We start from the raw sequence: 17,805 nt of genomic DNA on the forward strand, positions 1-17,805 counted from the left end.
GTTATATTCTTGTACATAGGAGGCAGTATTATAGTAGTTATATTCTTGTATATAGGAGCAGTATCATAGTAGTTATATTCTTGTACACAGGAGGCAGTATTATAGTAGTTATATTCTTGAACATAGGAGCAGTATTATAGTAGTTATATTCTTGTACATAGGAGCAGTATTATAGTAGTTATATTCTTGTACATAGGAGCAGTATTATAGTAGTTATATTCTTGTACATAGGAGCAGTATTATAGTAGTTATATTCTTGTACATAGGAGGCAGTATTATAGTAGTTATATTCTTGTACATAGGAGCAGTATTATAGTAGTTATATTCTTGTACATAGGAGCAGTATTATAGTAGTTATATTCTTGTACATAGGAGCAGTATTATAGTAGTTATATTCTTGTACATAGGAGCAGTATTATAGTAGTTATATTCTTGTACATAGGAGCAGAATTATAGTAGTTATATTCTTGTACACAGGAGGCAGTATTATAGTAGTTATATTCTTGTACATAGGAGCAGTATTATAGTAGTTATATTCTTGTACATAGGAGCAGTATTATAGTAGTTATATTCTAGTACATAGGAGCAGTATTATAGTAGTTATATTCTTGTACACAGGAGGCAGTATTATAGTAGTTATATTCTAGTACATAGGAGCAGTATTATAGTAGTTATATTCTTGTACATATAAGGCAGTATTATAGTAGTTATATTCTTAACCATATTTCTTTTTATTGAAAAGGAATCAGAGCTGTGAGCTCACACATAACAGCATATATATGTCAGAGAGTCATAAGTGACAGTCAACGTCATGTACGAGCATTACATAAAATCAGAGGCGTCAATCAGATACACTTATACATAGGGGAAGAGGGAAAAGGGGAGGAAAGGAGAGGAAGGAAAGGAGGGGGAAACAAGGGAGGGAGGGAATGCTGCTCTAGCACGTAAAGTTTCTATGTGTCTTCCATGGGGACCACAGTTTTAAGAAGCGAGAGCGTGAGTTATTTTCCCAATGCGCAAGTTCCTCGAAACGGTAGATCTGGTCTACCTTATCCGTCCACATTTGGAGAGACGGCGGGGAATCAGTTTTCCACAAAAAGGGGACAAGCAGCTTCGCTGCAGTGAGTAGCATTGTCGGGGGATTATTCTTAGCAGGAGTAAGAGTGTCATTAGGACACCATAATAGAATAAGTTTGGCGTCTAGGGTGATCTTGGTCTTACATATAGCATTAATCAGGGACTCTATCAGCTTCCAGAACGGCTGAATCTTATGACAGAGCCACCAAATATGAGACAGGGATCCAGTTTCTATGCCGCATCTCCAGCATGTTTCGGGGATATCTGGGTTTAGTTTATGCAAGAATTCAGGCGTTTTATACCATCTACTAAGGAGCTTAAAAGAATTCTCCTGAATCCTAACACAACGGTTAAAACCGTGCGAGTGAGCTAGGACAAAGGCCTTCTCTGGCTCTTTCAGGGTCAGAGAGAGCTCCTTTTCCCAGGAGGTCATGTATCGGAGCTCCGGTGGAAAGGAGGAAAGCATTTCCTTATACATCAGAGATAGTGGCCTAAGGGGAGGTTTAATAGCCAAAACTTTCTTCTCCAGCCAGGAAGGAGAACCGCTCCCAGCAAAGGATCCAGTACACTGAGTTATATCTCTTTTAAAATCTGCCAGGTGAAAGAAGGGTGCAGCTTTAACTTCAGGGCGGTCCATTATCAAATTCCAGTGCAAACTACCATCTGGGAGAAGGACATCTCGCAGAGACAGGTCAGCGAGCCTGGACCAAATCCCAGAGGGGTTTTGCACTGAAGGATGGATACGGGATTGCAGAAATTTGAGTGGCATACAAGGGTTAGGAAAGCTGAACAGGTGGGATTTGACCATTTTGGACCATTCTACCAGCATCCCCTTCCAGAATGGGGAAGAAGAGCAGTGATTGGCTGAGAAGGGCCTGACACCCCACAGAGTAAGCCGCTCCTGATTTGTGAGCAGTACAGACTCAAGACGTGAACAGAGTGAACTAGATGACCGGGATAGTACTGTTACACATCTACACAATTGGACAGCAGTATAATATAATTTTACATCTGGCATCCCAAAACCCCCGAACCTCCTATCCCTTGTCAGGGTAGAGTAGGCAATACGCGGTGATCTGCCATTCCATAGGAAGCGTGTGAACACTCGGCGGACTTCTGTGAAATATGAGTTTGGGAGCCAAATAGGGAGGGATTGCAGCATATATAAAAATTTGGGAAGAATAAACGTCTTAAGGTAGTTCTTTCTTCCAACCCAGGATACAAATGGGAGTTTCAGGTTTTGTAGATGGTTGCGTACATTTTGCAAAAGTGGAGCATAATTGAGGGAGGCCAGATCATGGACGTTAGCCGAAATTCGCATCCCCAAGAACGTAATGTCTCTGGAGGCCCAGGTAAACGGGGTATTGCGCTTAAGATTATTAATCAAAGCTTGGGGGCAGGAAATATTGAGAGCCATGGATTTCCCATAGTTTATTTTAAAATTGGATATGAATCCAAATTCCTCAAATATATTCAACAGCTTGGGCAAAGACTCCGAAGGATTGGAGGTCATGACTAAAAGGTCGTCCGCGAATGCTGCAGTAACATGATTGCAGGAGCCAACCTGGAGGCCTTTAATATCTGGATCTGCTCTAATTTTACACAGGAGGGTCTCCATCACTAAAATGAATAGTGCAGGGGAAAGAGGACATCCCTGCCTTGTCCCGTTAGTGATGCGAAATGGTGGGGACAGTGCTCCGTTAACTTTGACCATGGCAGAGGGGGCCGAATATAAGGTATTGATAGCAGTAACAAACTGATCCGGGATGCCGAACCTCGACAGGGTTCGAGACATAAAGTGCCAGCTGACCCTGTCGAAGGCTTTCTCCGCATCTGTACTCACCAAGACCAAAGGCTTAGAAGATCTTTTGGCCCAATTTACAAGATGTAGGAGCCGTACCGTGTTTTCTGACCCCTGTCTGCCATGGACAAAGCCCACCTGTTCCTCATGGACAATATCAGGTAGAACATCCTGAAGCCTAGAAGCCAGAATCTTCGCCCACCACTTCACATCATTGTTGAGCAGAGATATCGGCCTATAGTTACTGCAGCAAGTCGGATCCTTATTTTCCTTATGGAGGACAGTAATGTGCGCCAATAAGGAGTGAGGTGCAAGAGAGCCACCAGTCAGGAGGTGATTGCACAAGTTCTTGAAACGGGGGATTAAAACGTCTTGAAATGATTTATAATACACGATGGAGAAGCCATCCGGGCCGGGACTTTTGCCTGAGGGAATGGACATGAGAATCTTACGGATCTCCGACTCTGAGATGGGTCTAGTTAGTTGGGAGGCCTTAGATGATGAAATAGAAGGAAGGTTAAGAGTCTGCAGGAATTTATCTGTGGCGTCTGATAAGTCACTAGGTGTAGCCCCTGATGGGGGGGGGGGGGGGGGGTAAGTTGTACAAAGCTTCATAGAAGGAGCAAAATGCCTTGGCAACGTCTGGGGTAGACTTATGTATCTTTTCTTTGGAATCTTTAATAGAGGAAACAAAGGAGTCAGAAAACTGTTTTTTGGCAATAGCCGACATCAGTCTGTTTCCTCTATTCCCATGGGCATAGGCCTTAAATCTTGATCGTAACACTAATTTTGCAGAAGTGATATTTAATAAGTTTTTAAGACGCGTTCTAGCTTCAGACAATTCTGTTAAGGTGCGTATAGCCTGTGATTCCTTGTGAGAGGATTCCAGACGAGCAATGGAAGCCAACAAGGCATCCAAGGCCTTCGTCCTTTGCTTTTTTACATAAGCCCCCAAGGCAATAAGTTCCCCTCTAAGAACTACTTTATGTGATTCCCACAGTATGGCAGGAGACGGGGGGGATTCTGGGGTATCGTTGAGCCTAAAGAATTCCGAGATCGAGGCCTTAATTTTGCTGGCGTGTGTGGGGTCCAAGACCAAAGTGTCATTGAGGCGCCACAAACGCTCTTTCCTTTGTGGACCTGACAGGGAGAAGGTAATAATAACGGGGGCATGATCGGATAATGTTATATTGCCTATCCGGGCTCCAGAGACATTACGTATATGCGAATCAGACAAGAACAGATAATCCAATCTATGGAAGGACATCTTAGCGTGTGAATAAAATGTGTAGTCTCGGCCATTTGGGTTCATGGTCCGCCAAACGTCCAAAACCTTAAGTTTCCTCAGTGAAGTTTTTAGCCTTTTCAATAACCTATAAGACACAGAAGGTCTGCCCACCGAGGTGTCCACCGCTGGTTCTATGGCAACATTAAAGTCGCCCCCAAGAATTAATAACCCTTCTGAGAAGGCGGATAATGCAGTTAGGGTCTGAACGAGCCATGGTACTTGGCCTTTATTAGGGGCATATAGGTTGGCGAACGTCACAGGAGAGTCGCTTAAAGCACCTTTTACAAAAAGGAACCTGCCATCAGGGTCTGCAGAAGTTGCTTTGGGCTTAAAGGGTAGACATTTATGCACGGCTATACTGACCCCTCTACTGGCCGAGTCATGTGTACTGTGGAACCATTGTACAAATTTCCTAGGGGGAAATTTGGGGATTTTGCCTGTTCTAAAATGAGTCTCCTGTAGGAAAACCACTGAGACCCTATCTTTCAGGAGGAGAGAGAGTGTCTGAGACCTTTTGCATGGCTCGTTCAGCCCATGCGCATTAAGTGAGGCTACTACTATGGAAGACATATTTGCATACATACAACTGCATATGAGCATATGATACCCCAGATTGTAAAGAAACGCATTAAGATAAAATGAGCAGAGGAGAGGGGAGGGGGGAGGGGTAATAAAAGACAAAAAATTAGGGGGATAACATTAAACATATTAAACTGGCAAATGACCAGCTCGGACACGATACCCATCCGAGAAGTGAAGAGCGCTTTACTTATCACCAGCCAGGATAGAAATGGACTGGCGAGGGGGCAAGCAAAGCACTTATGGTCTATAACAAAAAGACCAACAAAAACAAAAAATGAAAATACACCCAGCACCGGAATCTATCCGGTCATTACCCTGCACATGGGGAGAGAAAGATCACCTCCTTGGAGGCTGAGTCCTACAACATCAGGAAAGTGTCCCAACTAAGGCATAACTTCTTATGGGAACATTAGGCTATAAGCATGGTATTAGCCAAATACAGGGCCATTAGGAAAGGCCGAGCTCGCCCAAACAGAACACTCCGCCAGGAGGGCAAGAGATAAAAACATCTCTATATTAGAGAAATGAGACAAAGCATGGTATTATCAGTTCATGCTTACAAACACAGCCGATGTCACCGTGGTTCAGGCTCAAGTGAGGGCCCTGTCCATCTTGTTGCGTCCCGGGCGATCTGGCCTGCCTGCGGATGCCGTCTGCCAAGCAGATACCCGCGGTGGGACAGGCAGGGGGCCATCTTGGTCGGCTGGTAGCCACGAGGGAATTTCCACTGGAGGAACATCTAGGGACCTCCAGACTGACTCCAGGTCCGCTGGTGAACGCACTGTGAGCAGTTTTCCATTCCTGGAAACCGCCAGCCCAAAAGGATATAGCCACCGGAACGGAGTGGACGTCTTCCTGAGAACATCGAGGAGAGGCTTGAATAAGCGGCGCTTAGCCAAGGTGGATGGCGCAAGATCCTGGAACATCTGTATGGGCACATTTTCATACTCCAGCACCTCCATCTCTCGTTGCCTTTTCAGGAGGGCTGCGGTGTCTATGTAGCTCAGTAGGCCGCAGATTACGTCGCGTGGTGGCTCTTGTGGTTTAGGCCTAGGGCGCAGCGCCCTGTGTATGCGCTCCACCACGATCCCCTCCGCTCTATCTGGCCCAAGCATTGTGGAGAACAGCTCACGCGCCACTGTCGGTAAGGCCTCCGCCGCGATTGATTCAGGTAGGCCACGGATGCGTATGTTGCGCCGGCGACTCCGGTTCTCTTGATCCTCCAGTTTCAGGAAGGCCTCATTCAATAGGGCCTTGTGAGATGCTAGCACCTCTGACGCTTTGCCTTCATATGTTATGATGGCTTCTTGCGTGCCCTCCAGCGTGACCACTCTCTGGCCTAGATGTTTCATATCATCTTTGATGTCCGCCAAATCTTGTTTAAGAGGCGTCAGGGCCGATTCAAGAACCCGGCGAAGGGTCCGCTCTGATAGAGGCGGATCTCTGGGCCTCCTGTCTGAAATATCAGAGCCGCTGCCCGCATCGGATAGTTCTCCTGCGTCAGAGTCATGGGCAATAGACGCCGCCATATTGGCGCCTTTCTGTGCGGCAGCTCTCGGCGTTTTCCGGAGAAACTTCTCCATCTCTGGTTGTTTAGGGTGCCGTGGGGTTGACTCTGAACTTCCTCTGATCTTATCCTTGCCAGATTTCCCCATAATGGGGCAAATTATAAGCTTATATAGGGCAAATGAGCCGGAATGCTGGAGGAGCTCAAGCTCGTGCGGCCATTCAGCAGCGTGGCTAGGCTCCGCCATAGTAGTTATATTCTTGTACATAGGAGCAGTATTATAGTAGTTATATTCTTGTACATAGGAGAAGTATTATAGTAGTTATATTCTTGTACATAGGAGGCAGTATTATAGTAGTTATATTCTTGTACATAGGAGCAGTATTATAGCAGTTATATTCTTGTACATAGGAGCAGTATTATAGTAGTTATATTCTTGTACATAGGAGGCAGTATTATAGTAGTTATATTCTTGTACATAGGAGCAGTATTATAGTAGTTATATTCTTGTACATAGAAGCAGTATTATAGTAGTTATATTCTTGTACATAGGAGCAGTATTATAGTAGTTATATTCTTGTACACAGGAGGCAGTATTATAGTAGTTATATTCTTGTACATTGGAGCAGTATTATAGTAGTTATATTCTTGTACATAGGAGCAGTATTATAGTAGTTATATTCTTGTACATAGGAGGCAGTATTATAGTAGTTATATTCTTGTACATAGGAGCAGAATTATAGTAGTTATATTCTTGTACACAGGAGGCAGTATTATAGTAGTTATATTCTAGTACATAGGAGCAGTATTATAGTAGTTATATTCTTGTACATAGCAGGTAGTATTATAGTAGTTATATCCTTGTACATAGGAGCAGTATTATAGTAGTTATATTCTTGTACATAGGAGAAGTATTATAGTAGTTATATTCTTGTACATAGGAGCAGTATTATAGTAGTTATATTCTTGTACATAGAAGCAGTATTATAGTAGTTATATTCTTGTACATAGGAGGCAGTATTATAGTAGTTATATTCTTGTACATGGAGGCAGTATTATAGTAGTTATATTCTAGTACATAGGAGCAGTATTATAGTAGTTATATTCTTGTACATAGGAGCAGTATTATAGTAGTTATATTCTTGTACATAGGAGCAGTATTATAGTAGTTATAGTCTTGTACATAGGAGGCAGTATTATAGTAGTTATATTCTTGTACATGGAGGCAGTATTATAGTAGTTATATTCTTGTACATAGGAGCAGTATTATAGTAGTTATATTCTTGTACATAAGAGCAGTATTATAGTAGTTATATTCTTGTACATAGGAGCAGTATTATAGTAGTTATATTCTTGTACATAGGAGCAGTATTATAGTAGTTATATTCTTGTACATAGGAGCAGTATTATAGTAGTTATATTCTTGTACATAGGAGCAGTATTATAGTAGTTATATTCTTGTACATAGGAGCAGTATTATAGTAGTTATAGTCTTGTACATAGGAGCAGTATTATAGTAGTTATATTCCTGTACATAGGGGGCAGTATTATAGTAGTTATATTCTTGTACATAGGAGGCAGTATTATGGTAGTTATATTCTTCTACATAGGAGGCAGTATTATAGTAGTTATATTCTTGTACATAGGAGCAGAATTATAGTAGTTATATTCTTGTACACAGGAGCAGTATTATAGTAGTTATATTCTTGTACATAGGAGCAATATTATAGTAGTTATATTCTTGTACATAGGAGCAGTATTATAGTAGTTATATTCTTGCACATAGGAGCAGTATTATAGTAGTTATATTCTAGTACATAGGAGCAGTATTATAGTAGTTATATTCTTGTACATAGAAGGCAGTATTATAGTAGTTATATTCTTGTACATAGGAGCAGTATTATAGTAGTTATATTCTTGTACATAGGAGAAGTATTATAGTAGTTATATTCTTGTACATAGGAGCAGTATTATAGTAGTTATATTCTTGTACATAGAAGCAGTATTATAGTAGTTATATTCTTGTACATAGGAGGCAGTATTATAGTAGTTATATTCTTGTACATGGAGGCAGTATTATAGTAGTTATATTCTAGTACATAGGAGCAGTATTATAGTAGTTATATTCTTGTACATAGGAGCAGTATTATAGTAGTTATATTCTTGTACATAGGAGCAGTATTATAGTAGTTATATTATTGTACATAGGAGCAGTATTATAGTAGTTATATTCTTGTACATAGGAGCAGTATTATAGTAGTTATATTCTTGAACATAGGAGCAGTATTATAGTAGTTATATTCTTGTACATAAGAGCAGTATTATAGTAGTTATATTCTTGTACATAGGAGCAGTACTATAGTAGTTATATTCCTGTACATAGGAGCAGTATTATAGTAGTTATATTCTTGTACATAGGAGCAGTATTATAGTAGTTATATTCTTGAACATAGGAGCAGTATTATAGTAGTTATAGTCTTGTACATAGGGGGCAGTATTATAGTAGTTATATTCTTGTACATAGGAGGCAGTATTATAGTAGTTATATTCTTCTACATACGGGAAAATATTATAGTAGATTTTTGACCAATAAGTTTGCACTAGGACACTGCTGAGCTTGACTTTGGCTAGGTAAAGTTAAAGGGGTTTTCCCACTTTGCTAAATCAGCTTCACCTGCAGCCAGCTCTGCTGGTAACTTCCTGGTTTTCTGCAGCTAAGGCTGGGCGGGCTTAGGCAGCTAGAGTGAAGGCCGGCCACGCTTTCTTATGACATCACACTGAGATCTCAGTCCTGCGTGCTCATTCATGTGAAGAGTATGACTCATCAGTCTGCAGTGTCTGTGAGGGGAATGGTCACTCAGAGCCATGTGAAGTGAGCTCAGTGTACAGTTTTACACATAAAATCTCTGTCTGATCTTTTACAAACCCATTCTGTGCATCAAAAACTATAATTCCATATTATACATTAGCCCAAAAGCTTGACCGACCCCCACCCCCCAGCACTGATGCAGATTTGTTTCCATTACAGCTGTACTCCAGTTGTGTATAAACCTCACACAATGTATCTTTATAGATGCATATACAGCTCTGCTACATCTGACTGTTTATCTCTTTAACCAGCACTGTATCAGAACAGCAGCATATTCAGCTCTACTACATCTGTTTCTCTCTTCAAACAGCACTGTGTCAGAACACCCGCATATTCAGCTCTGCTACATCTGTCTGTTTATCTCTTCAACCAGCACTGTGTCAGAACAGCAGCATATTCAGCTCTACTACATCTGTTTCTCTCTTCAAACAGCACTGTGTCAGAACACCCGCCTTTCCTTCACCATTAGTACTGTGACTGAACAGCGCTTATTCAGCTCTGCTACATCTGATTCTATATTTCACCCGCATTGATTCTAAATCGCCACATACACATCTCTGCATATCTGCCCCCATAAGTACCTCCTCCATCCGCCCCCATAAGTGCCTCCTCCATCCGCCCCCATAAGTGCCTCCTCCATCCGCCCCCATAATATAGTTGCCCCCAGTGTACATACATATAATATAGTTGCCCCCAGTGTCCATAGATATAATATAGTTACCCCCATTGTGCATAAAATTCATATAGTTGCCCCCAGTGTGCATACATATAATATAGTTGCCCCCAGTGTCCATAGATATAATATAGTTGCCCCCAGTGTCCATAGATATAATATAGTTGCCCCCAGTGTCCATAGATATAATATAGTTGCCCCCATTGTGCATAAAATTCATATAGTTGCCCCCAGTGTGCATACATATAATATAGTTGCCCCCAGTGTCCATAGATATAATATAGTTGCCCCCATTGTGCATATAAATTCATATAGTTGCCCCCAGTGTCCATAGATATAATATAGTTGCCCCCATTGTGCATTTAATTCATATAGTTGCCCCCATTGTGCATAAAACTCATAGTTTGCCCCAGTGCCCATAGATATAATATAGTTGCCCCCAGTTTCCATACATAGAATATAGTTGCCCCCAGTTTCAATAAATATAATATAGTTGCCCCCAGTGTCCATAGCTATAATATAGTTGCCCCCAGTGCCCATAGATATAATATAGTTGCCCCCAGTGTCCATAGCTATAATATAGTTGCCCCCAGGGCCCATAGATATAATATAGTTGCCCCCAGTTTACATACATATAATATAGTTGCCCCCAGTGTCCATAGATAGAATATAGTTGCCCCCAGTGTCCAATAGATAGAATATAGTTGCCCCCAGTGTCCAATAGATAGAATATAGTTGCCCCCAGTGTCCATAGATAGAATATAGTTGCCCCCAGTGTCCATAGATAGAATATAGTTGCCCCCAGTGTCCAATAGATAGAATATAGTTGCCCCCAGTGTCCAATAGATTGAATATAGTTGCCCCCAGTGTCCATAGATAGAATATAGTTGCCCCCAGTATCCATAGATATAATATAGTTGCCCCCAGTATCCATAGATATAATATAGTTGCCCCCAGTATCCATAGATAGAATATAGTTGCCCCCAGTATCCATAGATAGAATATAGTTGCCCCCAGTGTCCAATAGATAGAATATAGTTGCCCCCAGTATCCATAGATAGAATATAGTTGCCCCCAGTGTCTAATAGATAGAATATAGTTGCCCCCAGTATCCATAGATAGAATATAGTTGCCCCCAGTGTCCATAAATAGAATATAGTTGCCCACAGTGTCCATAGATAGAATATAGTTGCCCCCAGTGTCCAATAGATAGAATATAGTTGCCCCCAGTGTCCATAGATAGAATATAGTTGCCCCCCAGTTGTACACAAAAATGCCCCCATTGAATTTCCTATGAACCCCCCTTATTGCAGAATATACAATTATCGTTGGTCGATTAGTGGGACAGCAGATATTATACTTACAGTATCCCGTTCCTCCGACGTCCGTCCGCTCACTCCGCTGACTCGCCCGAACTGTTCGGATGGCCGCGCATGCGCAGCTCTATCTAAGACGCGGTGGATATACTGCGCATGCGCGGTCGTGCGCGTTTATGTAATGGAGAGGCCGGCCGATTATTTCTTTGCCTGTAGTGCGCAGGCGCGGCGAAACGATGCGGCCGGCGAAAAGCCGGCCGTATCCATGGGACACCAGGGTAAACAACAGCTTCTAATAGAAGCTGTTTGCAGAAGATTGAAGCATTTTTTTTAATGACATAGATAGGAATAAATGTTCATTGGGGAAAGTATATTGGGTTAAACAGATTTAATGAAGTGGGACAACCCCTTTAACAGGCATGGCCTCAGTCGCTGTTTTATTGTTTTTAGACACTTATATTATTGAATTTAACTTTGAAAGTTTGGGAAGTTTCTTAGTCAATAAAGATTCACTGAAGCGGATGTTCAGGCCATTACAGAGTTGGATTATCACAGATTGGGGACACCGGGAATTCTGCTGTAGAGCAATTTAGATAGAATTTTCTCCATTCTGTTGTCAGAATCTGGAGAGACTCCAGGGACTGCGGAATCTGGAGAAAATTAACTAGGTTATAGCCTGGCTTTCTAGTGGCATACTATACAATATTTAAAGTGTTACCTAAGTATTTTATACTAATTAACAATACATATCTGTCACAAAGACCGTGATCGCCGAACAGTGTGTTGTCTTCCTGGCGCTAGAGTTTGACACATCGCGGATCGGGTTGACAGATTACTGGAAGGGGCTGGAGACGATCCAGCGGTCTCTATCGGTTACAAGCTCTATTGTAGGGACGAGCTGCACCTCAATGGGGAAGGGGCAGCTGTGCTGGGGAGAAGATGGCTAGAAGGTTGGAGGAGTGTTTAAACTAAGGACTGGGGGGGAGGGTAATTACATTATAGGAGGGGAAGATAGTGCAGATAGAGACCGGGGGCAATGTAATGGGACTGGGGGAGGAATGGAAGGAGGGACTAGAACAGCTCAGAAGGAAAGGTGTAGGGTAAAAAATATACATAAACCTCTCAAATGTATGTATACTAATGCCAGAAGCCTGACTAATAAAACTGGGAACTGGAATTAGTGATGTGTGAGGAGGACCGTATTAGGGCTTGTACTTTGAGGATTTTCTTACCGCTGTACACTTGGTTTGTGGAATAAACATCGTTAAGCACGAAAAATTGAGGTGCTGGATATCTTCTTTTCAAGTACATGAGTTTGGGTCTCTTCCTATCTGTGCACTCTCCAAATTGCTGATGCAGGTGAGCTGGACTTTTACTATTGCATGTGTGAGGAGGACTATGACACAGTGGGAATAACTGAGACATGGCTGGATGATAGCTATGACAGTGGGAATAACTGAGACATGGCTGGATGATAGCTATGACAGTGGGAATAACAGAGACATGGCTGGATGATAGCTATGACAGTGGGAATAACTGAGACATGGCTGGATGATAGCTATGACAGTGGGAATAACAGAGACATGGCTGGATGATAGCTATGACAGTGGGAATAACAGAGACATGGCTGGATGATGGCTATGACTGTGGGAATAACAGAGACATGGCTGGATGATGGCTATGACAGTGGGAATAACTGAGACATGGCTGGATGATAGCTATGACAGTGGGAATAACTGAGACATGGCTGGATGATAGCTATGACAGTGGGAATAACAGAGACATGGCTGGATGATGGCTATGACAGTGGGAATAACAGAGACATGGCTGGATGATGGCTATGACTGTGGGAATAACAGAGACATGGCTGGATGATAGCTATGACAGTGGGAATAACTGAGACATGGCTGGATGATAGCTATGACATAGTGGGAATAACTGAGACATGGCTGGATGATAGCTATGACAGTGGGAATAACTGAGACATGGCTGGATGATAGCTATGACAGTGGGAATAACAGAGACATGGCTGGATGATGGCTATGACAGTGGGAATAACAGAGACATGGCTGGATGATAGCTATGACATAGTGGGAATAACTGAGACATGGCTGGATGATAGCTATGACAGTGGGAATAACACAGACATGGCTGGATGATGGCTATGACAGTGGGAATAACTGAGACATGGCTGGATGATAGCTATGACAGTGGGAATAACTGAGACATGGCTGGATGATAGCTATGACAGTGGGAATAACAGAGACATGGCTGGATGATGGTTATGACAGTGGGAATAACTGAGACATGGCTGGATGATAGCTATGACAGTGGGAATAACTGAGACATGGCTGGATGATAGCTATGACAGTGGGAATAACTGAGACATGGCTGGATGATAGCTATGACAGTGGGAATAACAGAGACATGGCTGGATGATAGCTATGACAGTGGGAATAACTGAGACATGGCTGGATGATAGCTATGACAGTGGGAATAACAGAGACATGGCTGGATGATGGCTATGACTGTGGGAATAACTGAGACATGGCTGGATGATAGCTATGACAGTGGGAATAACAGAGACATGGCTGGATGATGGTTATGACAGTGGGAATAACTGAGACATGGCTGGATGATAGCTATGACAGTGGGAATAACTGAGACATGGCTGGATGATAGCTATGACAGTGGGAATAACTGAGACATGGCTGGATGATAGCTATGACAGTGGGAATAACAGAGACATGGCTGGATGATAGCTATGACAGTGGGAATAACTGAGACATGGCTGGATGATAGCTATGACAGTGGGAATAACTGAGACATGGCTGGATGATAGCTATGACAGTGGGAATAACAGAGACATGGCTGGATGATAGCTATGACAGTGGGAATAACTGAGACATGGCTGGATGATCGCTATGACAGTGGGAATAACTGAGACATGGCTGGATGATAGATATGACAGTGGGAATAACTGAGACATGGCTGGATGATAGCTATGACAGTGAGAATAACTGAGACATGGCTGGATGATCGCTATGACATAGTGGGAATAACTGAGACATGGCTGGATGATAGCTATGACAGTGGGAATAACTGAGACATGGCTGGATGATGGCTATGACAGTGGGAATAACTGAGACATGGCTGGATGATAGCTATGACAGTGGGAATAACTGAGGCATGGCTGGATGATAGCTATGACAGTGGGAATAACTGAGGCATGGCTGGATGATAGCTATGACAGTGGGAATAACAGAGACATGGCTGGATGATAGCTATGACAGTGGGAATAACTGAGACATGGCTGGATGATAGCTATGACAGTGGGAATAACTGAGACATGGCTGGATGATAGCTATGACAGTGGGAATAACAGAGACATGGCTGGATGATAGCTATGACAGTGGGAATAACTGAGACATGGCTGGATGATCGCTATGACAGTGGGAATAACTGAGACATGGCTGGATGATAGATATGACAGTGGGAATAACTGAGACATGGCTGGATGATAGCTATGACAGTGGGAATAACTGAGACATGGCTGGATGATCGCTATGACATAGTGGGAATAACTGAGACATGGCTGGATGATAGCTATGACAGTGGGAATAACTGAGACATGGCTGGATGATGGCTATGACAGTGGGAATAACTGAGACATGGCTGGATGATAGCTATGACAGTGGGAATAACTGAGACATGGCTGGATGATAGCTATGACAGTGGGAATAACTGAGGCATGGCTGGATGATAGCTATGACTGGGCAGTTAATGTACAAGGTTACAATCTGTTTAGAAAGGATAGTCAAAACCGGAGAGGGGGAGGGGTCTGCCTTTATGTAAAGTCCTGTCTAAAGTCCACACTCCGAGAAGATATAAGTGAGGGACATGGACATGTGGAGTCACTGTGGGTAGAAATACATGGAGCTAAAAACAATAATAAATTACTAATAGGAGTTTACTATAAACCACCTAATATACCAGAGTCCACAGAAAATCTAATACTAAACGAGATAGACAAGGCGGCAAATCATAATGAGGTGGTTATTATGGGGGACTTCAACTACCCAGATATAGACTGGGAAACTGAAACTTGTACATCTCATAAAGGAAACAGGTTCTTGGCAATAACCAAAGACAATTACCTTTCCCAACTGGTTCAGGACCCGACTAGAGGGACGGCCATACTGGACTTAGTATTAACCAATAGACCTGACAGAACAACAGACGTGCAGGTTGGGGGAAACATGGGAAATAGTGACCATAAAGTAATAACCTTCCAATTATCATTCAAAAGAGCGTTTCTACAAGGAGGAACAAAAATACCAAACTTCAAAAAAGCTAAATTTAGCCAACTAAGAGAGGCCATAGGCCTAACTAACTGGGACAAAGTCCTCAAAAATAAAAATACAGCCACAAAATGGGATATCTTTAACCCCTTAAGGACTTAGGGCGTACCGGTACGCCCTATTTCCCGAATCCTTAAGGACTCAGGGCGTACCGGTACGTCCTAAGTTTAAATTGCGATTGCGGCGCCGTGGGGGTTAATCCGAACAGGATTCCGGCTGAAATCATTCAGCCTGCATCCTGTCAAAACGCCAGGGGGAGTCATGTGACCCCCCCCCCGTATCGGCGATCGCAGAAAACCAACAGGCAACGGTCCTCAAGCCTAATTGTATAGACGACTACAATCGGTATATGGGAGGAGTTGTTCTCTCTGATCAAGTCCTCAAGCCATATAACGCCATGCGCAAAACCCGGGCATGGTACAAAAAATTTGTGGTCTACTTGGTGCAGGTTGCCATGTACAAGTCTTTTGTACTATCCCGAAGCACTGGCAGCACAGGGACATTCCTCCAATTCTATGAGGCAGTCCTCATTTTTTCGGACCGGGAAAGAGCAGGCCGGAGTACCTTGGAAATTGGAGGCGCCCCGATCGTCCCTGGCCAACATTTTCCAGGTGTGGTCCCCCATACTGGAAAGAAGGGACGAACCCCCAAAAAATGCAGAGTGTGTCGCAGGAGGGGGATACGGAAGGACACCACCACTCAGTGTGACACGTGCCCCGATCATCCGGGCCTCTGCGTTATCGATTGGTTCAGGGAGTATCACACATCCATGGAGTACAAAATTTTTATAATCCCCAACAGTCCCCTAGAGAACATAAAAAACTATGGCTCTCAGACTTTGGAGACACGGAAACAATTTTTTTCCCCCAAAAAAATATTAGTTTTAGTGCAAGCATCCTCAAACTGCGGCCCTCCAGATGTTGTAAAACTATAACTCCCAGCATGCCCAGACAACCTACAGCCATCAGCAGGGCATGGTGGGAATTGTAGTTTTACAACATCTGGAGGGCCGCAGTTTTTAGGATGCCTGCTTAGTGTCTCCAAAGTCTGAGAGCCATACATATTGGGCATTGCCGCGTCCGTAAAAATCTTCTCTATAAAAGTAACATGTAACCCAACCCCCCTGGATGAACAGCGTTAAAAAAAAACAAAAAAAAAAACATGTAAAAAAAGCCATTTTTTGTCACCTAACATCACAAAAAGTGTAATAGCGAGAGATCAAAATGTCATATGCACCCCAATTAGTGCCAATAAAACCGCCATCTCATCCCGCAAAAAATGAGCCCCTACATTAGATAGTCGCCCAACAAAAAAAAAAAAACTGTAGCTCCCAGGCTATGGAGATACTAAAATAATTTGTTTGGTTCCGAAAATGATAATATAGTGTAAAATCTAAATACATTTTAAAATGTAAACATATTAGGTATCGCCGCGTCCGTAAGAATCTTCCCTATAAAAGTAACATTTGACCAAACCCCTCGGATGAACAGCGTTAAAAATATAAAATAAAAACTGTGCAAAAACACAAATTTTTTGGCAAAATTTCCATTTGAATCCTTTTTTTCCGGTAATAAAGCAAGGGTTAACAGCCAAACAAAGCTAAATATTTATTGCCCTGATTCTGTAGTTTGCAGAAACACCCCATATGTAGTCGTAAATGGCTATATAGCCACACGGCAGGGCATAGAACGGAGGGAACTCCATATGGTTTCTGGAAGGCAGATTTTGATGGACTGGTTTTTTTGACACCATGTCCCATTAGAAGCCCCCCCTGATGTAGCCTAAACTAGAAACTCCAAAAAAGTGACCCCATCTAAGAAACTACACCCCTCAAGGTATTCAAAAGTTCCTTTACAAACTTTGTTAACCCTTTAGGTGTTCCACAAAACTAAATAGCGTATGTAGAAACAATTTTAGAATTAACATTTTTTGTTACCTTGCCTCAAAAAAGTGTAATATAGAGGAACCAAAAATCATATTTACCCTAAAATAGTCCCAAAACAACAACCACCTTATCCCGTAGTTTCCTAGATGGGGTCACTTTTATGGAGTTTCTACTCTAGGGGTGCATCAGGGGGCTTGAAAGGGTACATGGTGTAAATAAAGCAGTCCAGCAAAATCTGCCTTCCAAAAACCATATGACGTTCCCCTTCTTCTATGTCCTGCCGTTTAGCCAAATAGTAATTTACGACCACATATGGGGTGTTTCTGAAAACTACAGAATCAGGGCAACCCATATTGAGTTTTGTTTGGCTGTTAACCCATTTTTTCCAGTAATAAAGTAAGGGTTAAAATGAAAAATTTTCCAAAAAATTTAAATTTCTAAATTGT

This window comes from Bufo bufo, chromosome 5, assembly GCF_905171765.1.
Source record: "Bufo bufo chromosome 5, aBufBuf1.1, whole genome shotgun sequence".
NCBI lineage: Eukaryota > Metazoa > Chordata > Amphibia > Anura > Bufonidae > Bufo > Bufo bufo.